General features: G+C 57.9%; 1 protein-coding gene across 3 annotated transcripts in view; it reads right to left on the bottom strand.

Moving 5' to 3' along the window:
* The window catches only part of COL22A1 (collagen type XXII alpha 1 chain), a 259,547-nt gene that overhangs the window by 207,913 nt on the left and 39,483 nt on the right, over positions 1-12,151 (bottom strand). Inside the window, exon 1 of one of the 3 annotated variants that reach the window (XM_067712825.1) lies at positions 1,670-1,823. The exons of the other annotated variants lie outside the window; for them this stretch is intronic. The gene's annotated coding sequence lies outside the window, so the exon portion shown is untranslated. Of the gene's footprint in view, positions 1-1,669; positions 1,824-12,151 lie in introns of those variants that run through there. 3 annotated transcript variants of the gene reach the window in all.

Below are 12,151 nucleotides of genomic sequence, written 5' to 3'. Positions count from 1 at the left end.
CGTGGGCTGTGAGAGGACTGGGAGCAGGCACGCTCAAGGAAGCGCCCGCGCTGCCGTGACGTCCTGTGTCCCCGCTTCCCAGGCCCCTCCTCCTCAACCCTGCTGCCACGCACCCTAGCCTGGGTAAGGGCCCCCCGGCAGCGCCCGTGTCCTAGAGCCGGCGGCACCATGCTGAAGGCACTGACTGGCGTGGCTGCCTCCCCGGTGGGTCTGGACACCCGGCTGAGCCTCGGTCCAGCTGTATGTCCACTGCCTTCACGGCTCCAGGCACAGAACAGGCCTCGAGTCTGTGCTGAACAGAACGACCAGTGACGCCTGAGCCAAGCAGTAGAGGCTGAGCGGCGGCCTGGAAGCCTCTGGGGCGTGGGCTGCGTCATGATTTGACAATCAGGTGAGAAGACTGCACAGGCTCCAGGACTCCTGCCACTGAGGTGTCGCACACACTGTTAGCTGCCACCCTAACACCCATGCCCCACTCCTTCCTTGCTAAAAGAGCGTCACTTTTATTCAGAATGGCAGCATTTTCCGCCTATGGAGAAAAGCTGTGGCTGGTTGGTCTAAGCCCATTATGGTAATTCTGTTCCCCACCTTTCCAGCCGCCCTTCCAGCGAGGGATGGACCTGTGACCCAGCTCTGGCCAAGGACATAAATACCAGAGCGTGCTTGGTTGAGAAGGCGTGATGTCTTAAAAAGCTTTGGTTTCCCCAATGTAAGGGGACAGATAGGTAGAAGGGATTGGCAGGCGTACTTTCCCTTCTTCCTCCTTCAAACGTGGGACATAACATCTGCAGGACTGTCTAGAATTGAGGAGAGAGGAACTCCAGCTACCCCCAAGCCTAGGTGAAAAGCGTAAGAAAAAGAAACTCATTTTCCTGGTAAAGAAACTACTGACAAACTGGATTACCTTCACTTATCCAATCAATACAGATTTATAGGTAATCATTCAGGGTCAACATAAAAAGAAGTTCTGGAATTAAGGATAAGGGTAAGTTCTCAGGAATCAAAACCTGGGCTTAATTAGCTCTTGCTTAGTTGGCCGATTTTCCTTCTTGAAAGTGTGAAAACAAAACAGACATGGCTGATTACAAAGCCCCTGCTCCCCTGGAGTTCATGTGCTGTCACCCACTGCCATTCGTATTCCCTCAGCTTCCAGGAAGGCGGAACATTCTAGACCTCTGGAGAGCAACGAGATCTCCTTCCACAGGAGGAGTTCTTTCTCACCAGAAACTTCGACAGAGGCCGAGTCTTGGTTGATCATGGCGGCTGCTCCCAGAGGGATACACCATGAACTCACTGCAGTTTCCCGGGAAAAACGCTTCCAGTTGCCCTTCGTCTACCAAACGGCAAAAGGGGAGAATGTGCTTGAGCATCAGGGGAGGAGGGTTTGCACCAGGCGGTCTCTGCTTCATGCTGAACACCCAGGCCCTGTCTAGAGAGGATGTGCCATGCTGGCCCCTGGCTCCCAGCCAAGAGTCTCTCCAGCTGGAAAAACGGGTGTTGGCGATTACAGAGTGCCTACTGTGTGCCGTTCACCCACCTGGAAAGTCTACCCACAGCAACCATTCGAGGAGGTAGACGTTTCCGTTACACAGATGTTAAGAACTGAGGCTAAGAGAGGTTAAGAAACTCACCAGATAGGAGGAGTATCTGGGTTTGAATAAAGGCCTACCTGTGTCTAGAATGGAGGAGTGGAGATGGTTCCCCGGCCTAGCTGAGCAGCAGCAGGAGAAGCAAGGAGCAGAGCGCGAGGGAAGAAGGAGTCACTGCCCATCCATCACCTCCCGGCAGTCGCTGCTGAGCGCAGCTAACCACAGATGGGATGATGACATTCCAAGTGGGCAGGGGAAGAGGCGGAGGAGGAGAGAGATGAATCAGACCCCCCGCAGACTCACGGCACAGTTCCTCCGCGGCTCCGAGGCCAGCCAGGAAGTCGTCCACACACCCCCACTTTGGAGAGCCAGGCCCCAAGGCCCCAGGGTCGATACGAATAATTTGAATTGTAAGGGCTTCCCAGACTGCGTGCCCACATGTCCAGGTACTGCGCTGGGTGCACGATGTGGACAGTTTCTGCTCTGCCGGGGGATGGAGTTACCGCCTGGTCAGGAGACAGATGCAGAGGGCTTGCTCTGCACAGACCTTGTGCTAGCACGTCGAATCCATCAGCACGCTGACTGACCACCCCCGCTACAGCTTTACGGGACAGGTGCTGCTGTTTGCAGATGTAGAAAGAAAGGCGCACAGAAGTCAGCAAGATGTCCAAGGCCACAGAGCTGGCAAACGGCAAAGTCAGAGTGCTGGCCCCAGCCTCTGGCTCTGGACCACTACAGCATGCGGTCTCTCCAAGGTCACCTGCCCAAGGCCACACAGCACAAAGGCGCCCAAGTCTGTCTCCAAAGCCTGCAGGGACAGCCAGCCAGCATGCCACTCCCTGAGGCACCCCTCTGCCTCTGGACACCCCTGACATGTACAAGGGGCCCCCTCGCTCTGCACCCAGCGGTTTCACGTGCTCTCCGAGTTCTACCCATCGGGTCCGTCTGCTTGTGCCCACTTACACCTGGCTCTGGGCAGGGCACTGGGGAACCTGGGGTGGGCAGACGGCAAGACCCTGCCCTAGAGTGTGTCCTCTGCCGGCACCAAACCCAGAACAGGTCTTTCACAAAAGCCGGTTAGGTGTTTCAAGACAGTCAGCGAGCGTCCTCCTCTCTCCAATCTTCTCCAGCTGAGCAAGCCTGGCTCCCTGGCAGCTCTCTCACCCGGAGGAGAAAGAGCAGAAAGAATCAGATCCCGACGGGAGCAGTTAGGAATCTAAGCGCACACGCACTGTAGCCTCACAGCTCCCGAGGGCACGGCTAAGGCACGTTCCTGCCAACAGATGCCAGTATGCAGCGAGCGTCCTGTTTGACACATGTCAGTGTAGTTATCATGTCCGTTTTTCAGATGAGAAAACTGAGTCTAAGAGAGCTCAGATGACCTGCTCAAAGCACACCCCTAGTTAGTGGTGGAAACAGAATTCAAACTCAGTATGACTCCAGCACTCTCCTACTCGCTACGACAAACTGACGTATATACACAGCGGTCTGGAAGAACATATATGACACTTAAACTAACTGTGGTTACCTCTGGGGGGCAGAACTTGAAGTGGTTTTTATTTCCTTTTTGCCTTTCTGCATTTTCAAATTTGTTTTAAAGGTCTGAACATGATTCACTAGTACAGTATTCGCAGGTTATCAGTGTCATTCTTTTCTTTTTAACATCTTTATTGGGGTATAATTGCTTTACAATGGTGTGTTAGTTTCTGCCCCATAACAAAATGAATCAGTTATACATATACATATGTTCCTATATCTCTTCCCTCTTGCGTCTCCCTCCCTCCCACCCTCCCTATCCCACCCCCTCCAGGCAGTCACAAAGCACCGAGCTGATATCCCTGTGCCATACGGCTGCTTCCCACTAGCTATCTACCTTACGTTTGTTAGTGTGTATATATAGTGTCATTCTTTTTTAAACGTAGGCCTGAGCCTTGCCCTGGGGCCCTCTTTGCTGAGGCAGCAGGAGGCTCTAGGGGAGGGGGCAGCGGGATGGCCAGGGACTGGCAGGCAGCCATGAGGGCTGTTTGCAGAGGTGAACTGGAGCCCCGGAGGACAGCTGGTGCAGACATCCCCAGGAGGTCTGGGGGATGGCGGGGGCCTTGTGGGGCTCAATATGCACTTCTGGACCCAAAAGCTACCGGTCAGGGGGACAGGCCCCCATTTTCAAGGGAGCCACCATGGAGACAGACAAACAGACAGCTGGACAGACAGCCGGACAGATGGGAGAGAGCTCTGTGCCACGGCCAGCAAATACCTGCAGACGCTGGGAGGGTTCACTAGTGGGGGCCGAGGACACAGGGACACCATAACAAGCAACGAGCACTTCTTTGGAGTCACTAAAATCCTGGCGCACGTCATGAGCTCCCTGCAGCTCTCAGCAAGGGCAGTACGGGGCCTCTCTCTACCCATTTGCGAAATGGTGAGGAAGAAAAGGGAAGTGCTGGACCTACCCTGTGCACCACCTACCAGCTACTTTAGACAGTTATGTGCTCTGATTTCACAGCAACCCTGCAATATGGGTATGCTGATGCATGGGGAAGCCAAAGCTCAGAGAGGTTAAGTAATTTATCCAACATCACACAGCCAGCAAGTGGCAGAGGCAGGAATCAAGCCAGGTAGTGAGGCTTGGACATCGGGTGCTGGACCACTATTCTACACACACATCTGAGCATTAGAAAGCACCCTGGGTATGAGTATAATAATAACCAGCCAGTCATCGGATAGCTCCACTGCCTCGAGGTCACACACAGGGTCTCAGCCAATGCTCTCACAGGGCAGATATTCACATCCGTTCTTTACAGGTGAACAAGGAGCTTTCCCCGTTGTTAAAAAAAACACACAAAAAAACCCAAAAAAAACCACCTGAAAATTGTTATTAGCTGCATCCCAGGGCCATGGTGTGGACCGTGTGAGGAACAAAGAGGACAACCCAGGGTCCAGGTTCCACCTCCACCTCCTATTCTAGAACTTTCTGGAGATTCCCGGCCTGCATTTCCCTTCTAGGTCAAAGTGAATTGGCACCTGCTGCCTCCCCAGAGGCCCCAGATCCCCTCAGTGGTCGATGCCCACCTCCCAGGTCCCTTAGGCTGGAGGGAGGGTGTGGTCAGGGTGCCCAGTCTATGGGGGAATGAAGGCTAAGTGTTTTAGAGGCAGCCTGATGGTAAGAGACAAAATACTGGTAGAAAGAACCCTCCCCTCCGGGGCCTGCTGACAGCAGGATCACCGGGTCTGGGAGAGCAGGGCCACCCATCCTCTGTCTCAGGAAGAGCACGCACGGCGTGAGAACAGTGAGAAGGAGAGGCTACCGGGCGTCCTCCCGCCCGAACACACGCCTGCCTGCTGGGGTACAGTGAAGCGGGGACAGGGCCAGAGGGGGAAGTGCTCCCCAAGGCTGGGGAGGGGCAAGGTCTGGAGTCTGCAGACACCCACCACCCACGTCAGTTTCTCCTTCTGTGTCTGTTTCCAGACCCAGAAACAGGCATAGAAGTTTGTGGGATTTTTCCCCATCCAAGGTCATCCCGAAGACTAAATGGACCAGTGGGTGAGGAATTCACGGCCTGACGCCTGGCACCCAATTCGAGCTTGTTCGTTCCTTCACTCACTCAGCCAACATGTATTTGCACAGCGCCCGACCCATACGTCCTGCCATAAGTAGCAAACGTGTAAACACGCAGACGAGGGGGCCCCACCCTGTTGGAGTGACTAGCCAGACAGAGGAGAGGGCAGAGAGGAAACACACAGACAGACACAGAGAAGCGAGCCAGCTGCCACGAGTGATCAGTGCTGCTGGGGACACGTCGGTGATGTGGGGGCCAGGATGCGCGTGGGGTGCGCCGGCCTGGGAAGACCTCCTGGCTTGGTGAGCTCTGGGCCGGGAGCTAAGAAGGGCACGAGCAGCCTGGGAAGAGCAAAGGGAAGAAGGTCCCGGCGAGTGCAGAGCCCTGAGGAGGAAGGGGCTCGGCTGGCCCAGAGGGGGGAGGGGGACCGAGCCCAGCAGCAAAGCCCAGGGCATGGAGGGAGGAGAGGGGGGTCAGGGGAAGCCTCTTAACCCTGGGCTGCGTCTGTAATTCAGGGCAGGGAAGAGATGGCTCTGCCCGGATACAAGGGGGCCGTGATCCAGGCCAGGGGCAGTGAGACTCCTGCGAAGAGGGTGTGGTTTCGATTGTCCCGGGCTACTTGGACCTCCTTCCCTCCTGGGGACTGTCCCGTGGGCAGAGCACCAGTAGGTGTCACCAGAGACTGCGAGGACCTCCTGTAGGACTGGCAAAAGGAGCCTGGGGCACTGGGGCGGCAGGAGGTAGGCAGAGCCCTCGGCCAGCCTGAACAGGTGCCAGGGCCCAGCTCAGCCCAGCAGTGACCTTTGGCACCTGGTGTCTGAGAAGCACCTAAATGCAAACCCCCTTCCCTTCACGCCACGTCCGACGACTGCCTGCCATGCACCTGGCGCTGAGCCGAGCCAGGGCACACGCTAAGGGGCCCGCGGAGCTCAGGGAGCTGCCGTCCAGCAGACAAGATGGAAACTGGTCAAGTAAGGCCTTGATGTCTCCAAGAACTCTGTGATTATAACCCCTGCAAGGTACTGAGGCCAGTGGGGGCATGAAAACAGTGGGATCAAAGGGTGTCTCCACTGAGATTTGAGGGATGAGTCAGGCGAGAAGGTGAGAGCGGGAGGAGGGTGACCCATCAGGGGTGCAGGCCAGGGCCCGAGGGTCAGGGAGCATGGACACATGGCCAGAATGGCAGACAGAGAGATGAGGTGCAGCAGGGGCGGGGCCGGGAGGGGTGGGGGGTGATGGGTCCTGGCAGGAGGTGCCCCTCGGCCTGGGGGCCTGACACTGGCGGGCAGGGGTGGAGGAGGACGGACCGGTGAGGCTACCACAGTGGATACTGGTGGCTTCGAGCCATGCGGCGGGGGCCAAGCAGGGAGGGGTGCTCAGGCCCTGGTCTCTCTGGAAAGCAGAGTGGGCAGGCTGGTGGCCTAATGGGTGAGGAGTACCCCAGAAAGAAAGAATGTTCTGTCCTGAGCATCTGGAACCCTGCAGGAAGAACCCATCTGGAACCAGAAAACACAAGTCCAGTTTCCGACGCTTCATGTTTGAGATGTCTCTTAGACACCTAGCAAGCAACCGGATCTGTGAGCCTGGCTTTCAGACTCCAAAACAAAGCTCCAGGCTTTTGATGTGGGAGTTGCTCCTTTGTAGACACAGCCTTTAAAGCGCTGGGAATGGAAGAGATGGTTCAGAGATGGAGACAGAGGAGAGAAGAGGTCCCAGGGTAGGTCCCAGCCTCCAGCTTTGCATGTCGGGACATGAGACCCGACCAGCAAAGGAGGCTGAGAAGGGGACGCGGGCGGGCCAGGAGGGGCAGAGAGGAGGCGCGGAGGTCCAGAGGAGGGAGCGTTTCAGATTACAGGATTAAGAGACCGGCCTGCCGAGTAACAGAGTTCATAACCAGGGACCCAGAGCTCAAGCCCAGGCGCGTCCCACTCCAGCATCACCCCGCTTTGCGCTACAGCAGCTGCCGTGTGGACGGCCAAGGAGGAAAGGCCTCGTGGGGGTGAACCTGTGTTTTCTGTGCGTGGCACCGTCTTTTCCAACCCTCCGAGGCTTGTTTGCTCGATTCTAGAACTGAACCCACACTCTCAGTATCTACCCTTCAGGGTCCTGGCAGGCACTGGACAAGAGAACGCACACGCAGCGCAAGACTCAGTCCCAAGGCTGCCGTGATCTCACCCAGTCACGTCCTCCTCCTGCCCACTCACCCCAGGACCGAACCCAGCCTGCCGTCCTTCCCAGGAACCCGGAGCTTCCGCTGGACCAGAGCGGGGAGGGGCACCCCCAAGGCTTTCTCCCATGGCGCAGGGTCCCCAGGGAGCGGGCTGCTGAGCAGGGAGGAGAAACAAGGCAAAGCAAAACCCTCCCTCCTCCTACGTGGGCTCGGAGTAGATGGAGAAATATAAAACCAAATAAGTGGCAAAATGGGAATTTATCACGTGAACGCGCGGAAGGGTTGACGAGACTTCCCGTGGCCCGTGGAGAGGAGCTGAGACCTTCCGCCAGGAAGGCGCAGGGAGAAGGGGAGCCCACGGCGGGAAGAGGCCTCAGGAGCCGCGGCTCCGGGGGCAGTGCTGACCTGCGTGTGACCAGGACAGACACCCCCTCCCCTCCGTCTCAGGAAAGCACAGGACTGGCTGAGGGAGCCCCACGTCTCCCCACAGGCACATTCCCGGCCCCTGTGGTGTCTGTGCTTCTCACGGGAGATGGGCAAACAACATACGACGCTATTCATTCTGTCTACTTGCGGCCATATCCTCTCCATCAGCATGTGGCCTGGGTCAGACCATGCCCAGACTCAGGGTCGTGTCCTCAGAATCAGAGCTCCGGTGACCGAGGCAGGCCACAGGGACAGGAGCCCCCAGAGGCAGCGGGGCCGAGCTCAGCCGTCCACTGCGTCAGGCCCCTGAACGCCTGTGGGAGCAGGCAGCAAGGTGGGGACCTCTTCACCGGTTCCCAGGGCACTGGACAGGGGTGGAACTAGCCAGCCCTGATGCTCCTTTGCTCCTGGCCCCTCTGCCCGAGGGCTGGTGGAGGTGGGTTCCTGGAACGGCCATGGGCTGCGTTCCTGCAGGGACCCGGGGGAGGCTGCTGGGACGTCACGGCCAGATGGCAACGAGGGGCAGCCGGTGTGGCCCGGCTCCCCCCGCCCCCAAGACAAGTCCAGCGGTGAAGGCAGAGCTGTGACTGGAGACGGGGCTGAGGCCTGCAGGAAGGGTGGGGACATCCAGCGCACACACCCCAGACGGGGGCCCCGCCCACGCCTCTCCCAGCCCCACCCCGGGCCGCCCACTGCACACGGCCGCCTCCTCTGGGGGTGTGCGGAAGAGGGGCCGGCTGGGGGTGGGCACACGGGGGTCACCTGCCTCTGTGCCCCTCCACGGCTGTGGATCCCCACCTGCGGCCCGGGCTCTGCTTCACCTGCCGACGCCACACCTGGAGCGTGAAGCTGCTGGAGCTTCCTCTCCTCCCAGTTCACCTCAGCCAGCTGCCCAGCCCGTCAGCCCCTGCTCCTCACGAGAGCACCACTGCGTGCTGGGCCCTCCGTTCAACTCTACTCACTTTCCCCTAACTTCCAGCCGCCCTCCCGCCCACCCCGCCCCGGCCCTCAGACCCCGTTCTTGGGGGGTCGCCCACCCTGCCTCTTCAGCTCCGCCCACCCCACCTGCCCAGCCGCTGGGCTGCGGCTCCAGCTCACGTTCCCTCTCCATCTTGATCCTGGTGGCACTCATCCGTTCTGTGGTGTAAGGCGTCGTCACCTTAACCTCCGCTCTGCTCTGCGGCAGGGCTGGGAAGAGGACAAGGCCAGCAAGGGCCCGAGGCCCACACCTAACGAGCGGCACCCCAGCTGCCCACCTGGAGGGCGCAGGACCTCGAGAGTGAGTCTCCTTAAACCCGGAGCCTCACCGGCCTCAGCTGCACCCCACCCTGTTTCTCTGGGTCTCATTAATGACCTCGAAGCCACTGCAAACACGAGGAGCTCAAAACAAGGACACGCTTGCTCCTGCCGTCCCACTGCTCCATCAGCGTCCCTGACCTCCGCTACCCACTTCCGCCTCAGAGGAGGCTCTCGAGGCTCTCGGGACCTGGGATCCGGCTTCCCCACCACACAGAACTCAGAGGAGTGAACGCCCTGGGGATGAAATTTCACCAGCAGAGACAGGCAAGAGCCAGAAAATGAATTCCCCACCCCTCCCCCCGCCCCATCAACTATTCTGAGGGTGCGGATTCCACGAGGGCCTTTCTGCCAACATCCTTCCTGACTCACCCCAAGCTCTGGGTCGGGTGCAGCCGCCGGCACCTCAATAGTGCACCAGCCCCTCCCCTCCCGAGCCCCCCTCCTCCCCTTCCCCACACTCCTGCAGCCCTGGGATGCAGCGCCCAGGACGAGAATCTAAATTCTGCCCCAGGGCACCCTGGACTCCTCCCACTGCCCCTGCTTTCTCTGTCCCCTCGTTGCATCCGTCCTCCACTCAACAGCTCCGTGAATGGAACTCATGAACAGGTAGCACCGTGCTCTGGACAGCATTCACCAAGCCGGACACTTCAGATACGCCCTGCTTTCGGAAGGTTGCCTATGTCTCACTATAAAACGTAAAATGAAACAAAGTCTTCAACGGCTTGGCATTCAACTCAGAATAAAACTCCTAACACTTCCCACAGACACAGGACTCCATCCAGGTGCTGGCCTCTGCCCACAGTCTCACCCTGTCCCTCCCCGATCTGCTCCAGGGCACACGCTCCCTGGTTTCTCGGTTCCTTTATATAACCCCAATCCCGTTCCTTTACATAAAGTTTCCTCTGCCTGGAATTCTCTTTGCGGGCCTTCTTCCTGGTGTGCCCTCAGAGGGCCCCCAAATCACCAGGCCTACAGCAAATCCCCTCTTGTTTGTTCTTAGCCTCCCTGGTTATGTCTGACAGAGGGCACTTACTAAAATTTCCTGCTAGAATTTTCACTTATGTTTCAGTGCTTTTTCTATGGTTTTGTTCTCCCCTGAGATAGAGGGTATGTTTATCCCACGAACTCCCAGACGCCCCTGACCTGCAGTCACAGTTTCCAGCTCACGGACAGCATTTCATCAAGAGTTCCCGGACCCACGAGTAAAATGCTGTAACAAGGCCACCAAGTGGGTTTTCTCGTCCCCATGTTTCAGACAAGGACACTGAGAGTCAGAGCACCCAGGTGCTTCCTCAAGGACAAGTGCCCGGCACCTGCTCTGTGTCAGGCGCTGCTGGAAGCACTTTCATACTTCAACATATTTAATTTTCATAGGAGAAGGTGGGACTAGTGCACCCATTCTACAGATGAGGAAGCCAAGCACAGAAGTTAAGTAGCAAGTAAAGAGATGAAAATGGCAAACACAGGACTTCAGGCCAAGGTCCATCAGCCTAAACATCCAAGCACTGACCTATGATACAAACTGCTGGGCCTCAGAAGTTGAGATGAAAAAAGAGAAAAAAAAAAAAAAGAGAGGGAGAGGGAGGGAGGGAGGGAGGGAAGGAGGAAGAAAATTCTCTAGTGCTCAGAACCTTAAAAGATCTGCACATTCACTACAGGTTTCCTGGCCCTCCTTTTTTTTTTTATGCTCAAGGCCCTTTGTGGCCTCCAACCAACAACAGTCTCACGGACATCACGCTGGACACCACTGGCCAGGCCCTGCTCATCCGCCCAGTGACGATGGAAAAGGCTGCAGAGGCTGACTGTTGACACCGGAATCCTCAGCGGCTGAGCCAGGGATCCTAGTGAGGTGTTTCTGGTCATCCCTCCCTGAAGGTGGGCTGTGGTGTCAAGTTCATGCAGAGCAAGGAGGGGGGGGAGGGGCGGACTCCAGCCGGCCTGGGCAGCTCTCCCTGTGACCCCAGCACCTCTTCAGCTTTGGTGTCTGGGGCCTGGTCTCAAGGGATCAAGGTCGCTGCAGTCCATCTTACCTCTAAGTTCCAGTACGCAAAGCAACAGTGCTGAACTGGTTATTTTCACTTTCTAGGCCAAGATTTTTGCCTCCGGGACCGGGAGGAGGCTGAGACCGTGGAGTGGGCACGGGGCTCGCTGCGCTGCACCCCCAAAGGCGGCTCTGCTTTCTCTGCGCTCTGGCTGAGGCCTCTCTGAAGTGGGCACGTGGGGACCGGGCCTAGACTTAACTCGGGTCTCAGGGTCCACAGATAGCTGTGGACTCTTTGCCACATGCCCGCGGGGGAGATGCCTCCTGCGCACACCACGCAGCTGGTGGACAGCAGAGCTGGGTTTACAGCCCAGGCCTGCTGGATTGCAGAAAGCATATTCTTTCAACCCCATTTTGTTGCCTCCCTGACAAAAAGGAGACAAAGAGAAAACAGAGCGGGGAGGACAGGCCAAGGGACCACACCCACTCAGACCCCATGCTGCTCTTCTAAACCACTCTGGACTTCCTCGCCCACGCAGCCCACTCCCACTGCCAGAGGCACAGCGGTTCCCACCTGTTCTCCTGAGAGCGGATCATGCAATCCCCGGGCCCAGGGGCTGTGAGGGGCGGCCGTATGTGGGGTTTGTGGGCAGAGCTTGACCTCGTATCCTGGGGTGTCCTTGCCCCCATGAGGCCCCCATGAGTCAAGCCCAAGTGAATAGGACGTGTGAAGAGAAGGGGGCTGGGTGGGCTGGGGCCAGGGTGTGACCTCCCGGGCCACCGTGTCCTGGATGCCACTGGAAGGGGAGGTAACCACCCGTCTCCCAGGCCCACGCTGGGCGGATGGGACGTGTTTCCCGGGACAGTTTTTACACTTGATGGGTGGCTTATAACACAGACTGCACAGCAGGCAGGCTTCCCCTTGCTCTCCTGCCCCAGGCTCATGGGTCAGCGCCGCCCCCGTGCCGCGCAGGGTTCAGTCAAGGCGAGCAGAGGTCACTGGAGGTGATCAGCCCTGCATCCCAACCTCCTGTAACTGAGGTTTCCACTCCCTCTGCCAGCACAGGCTGCTCTGGCCCACGGGTGCCTCGTGGGCAGCCCCGCCTGAGCACAGGGCAGAATCTGGGGC

The sequence above is a fragment of the Pseudorca crassidens genome, chromosome 17 (assembly GCF_039906515.1).
Source record: "Pseudorca crassidens isolate mPseCra1 chromosome 17, mPseCra1.hap1, whole genome shotgun sequence".
Taxonomy (NCBI): domain Eukaryota; kingdom Metazoa; phylum Chordata; class Mammalia; order Artiodactyla; family Delphinidae; genus Pseudorca; species Pseudorca crassidens.
The sequence above is the reverse complement of the archived record's forward strand: the minus strand, read 5'-3'. Positions and strand labels throughout refer to the sequence as shown.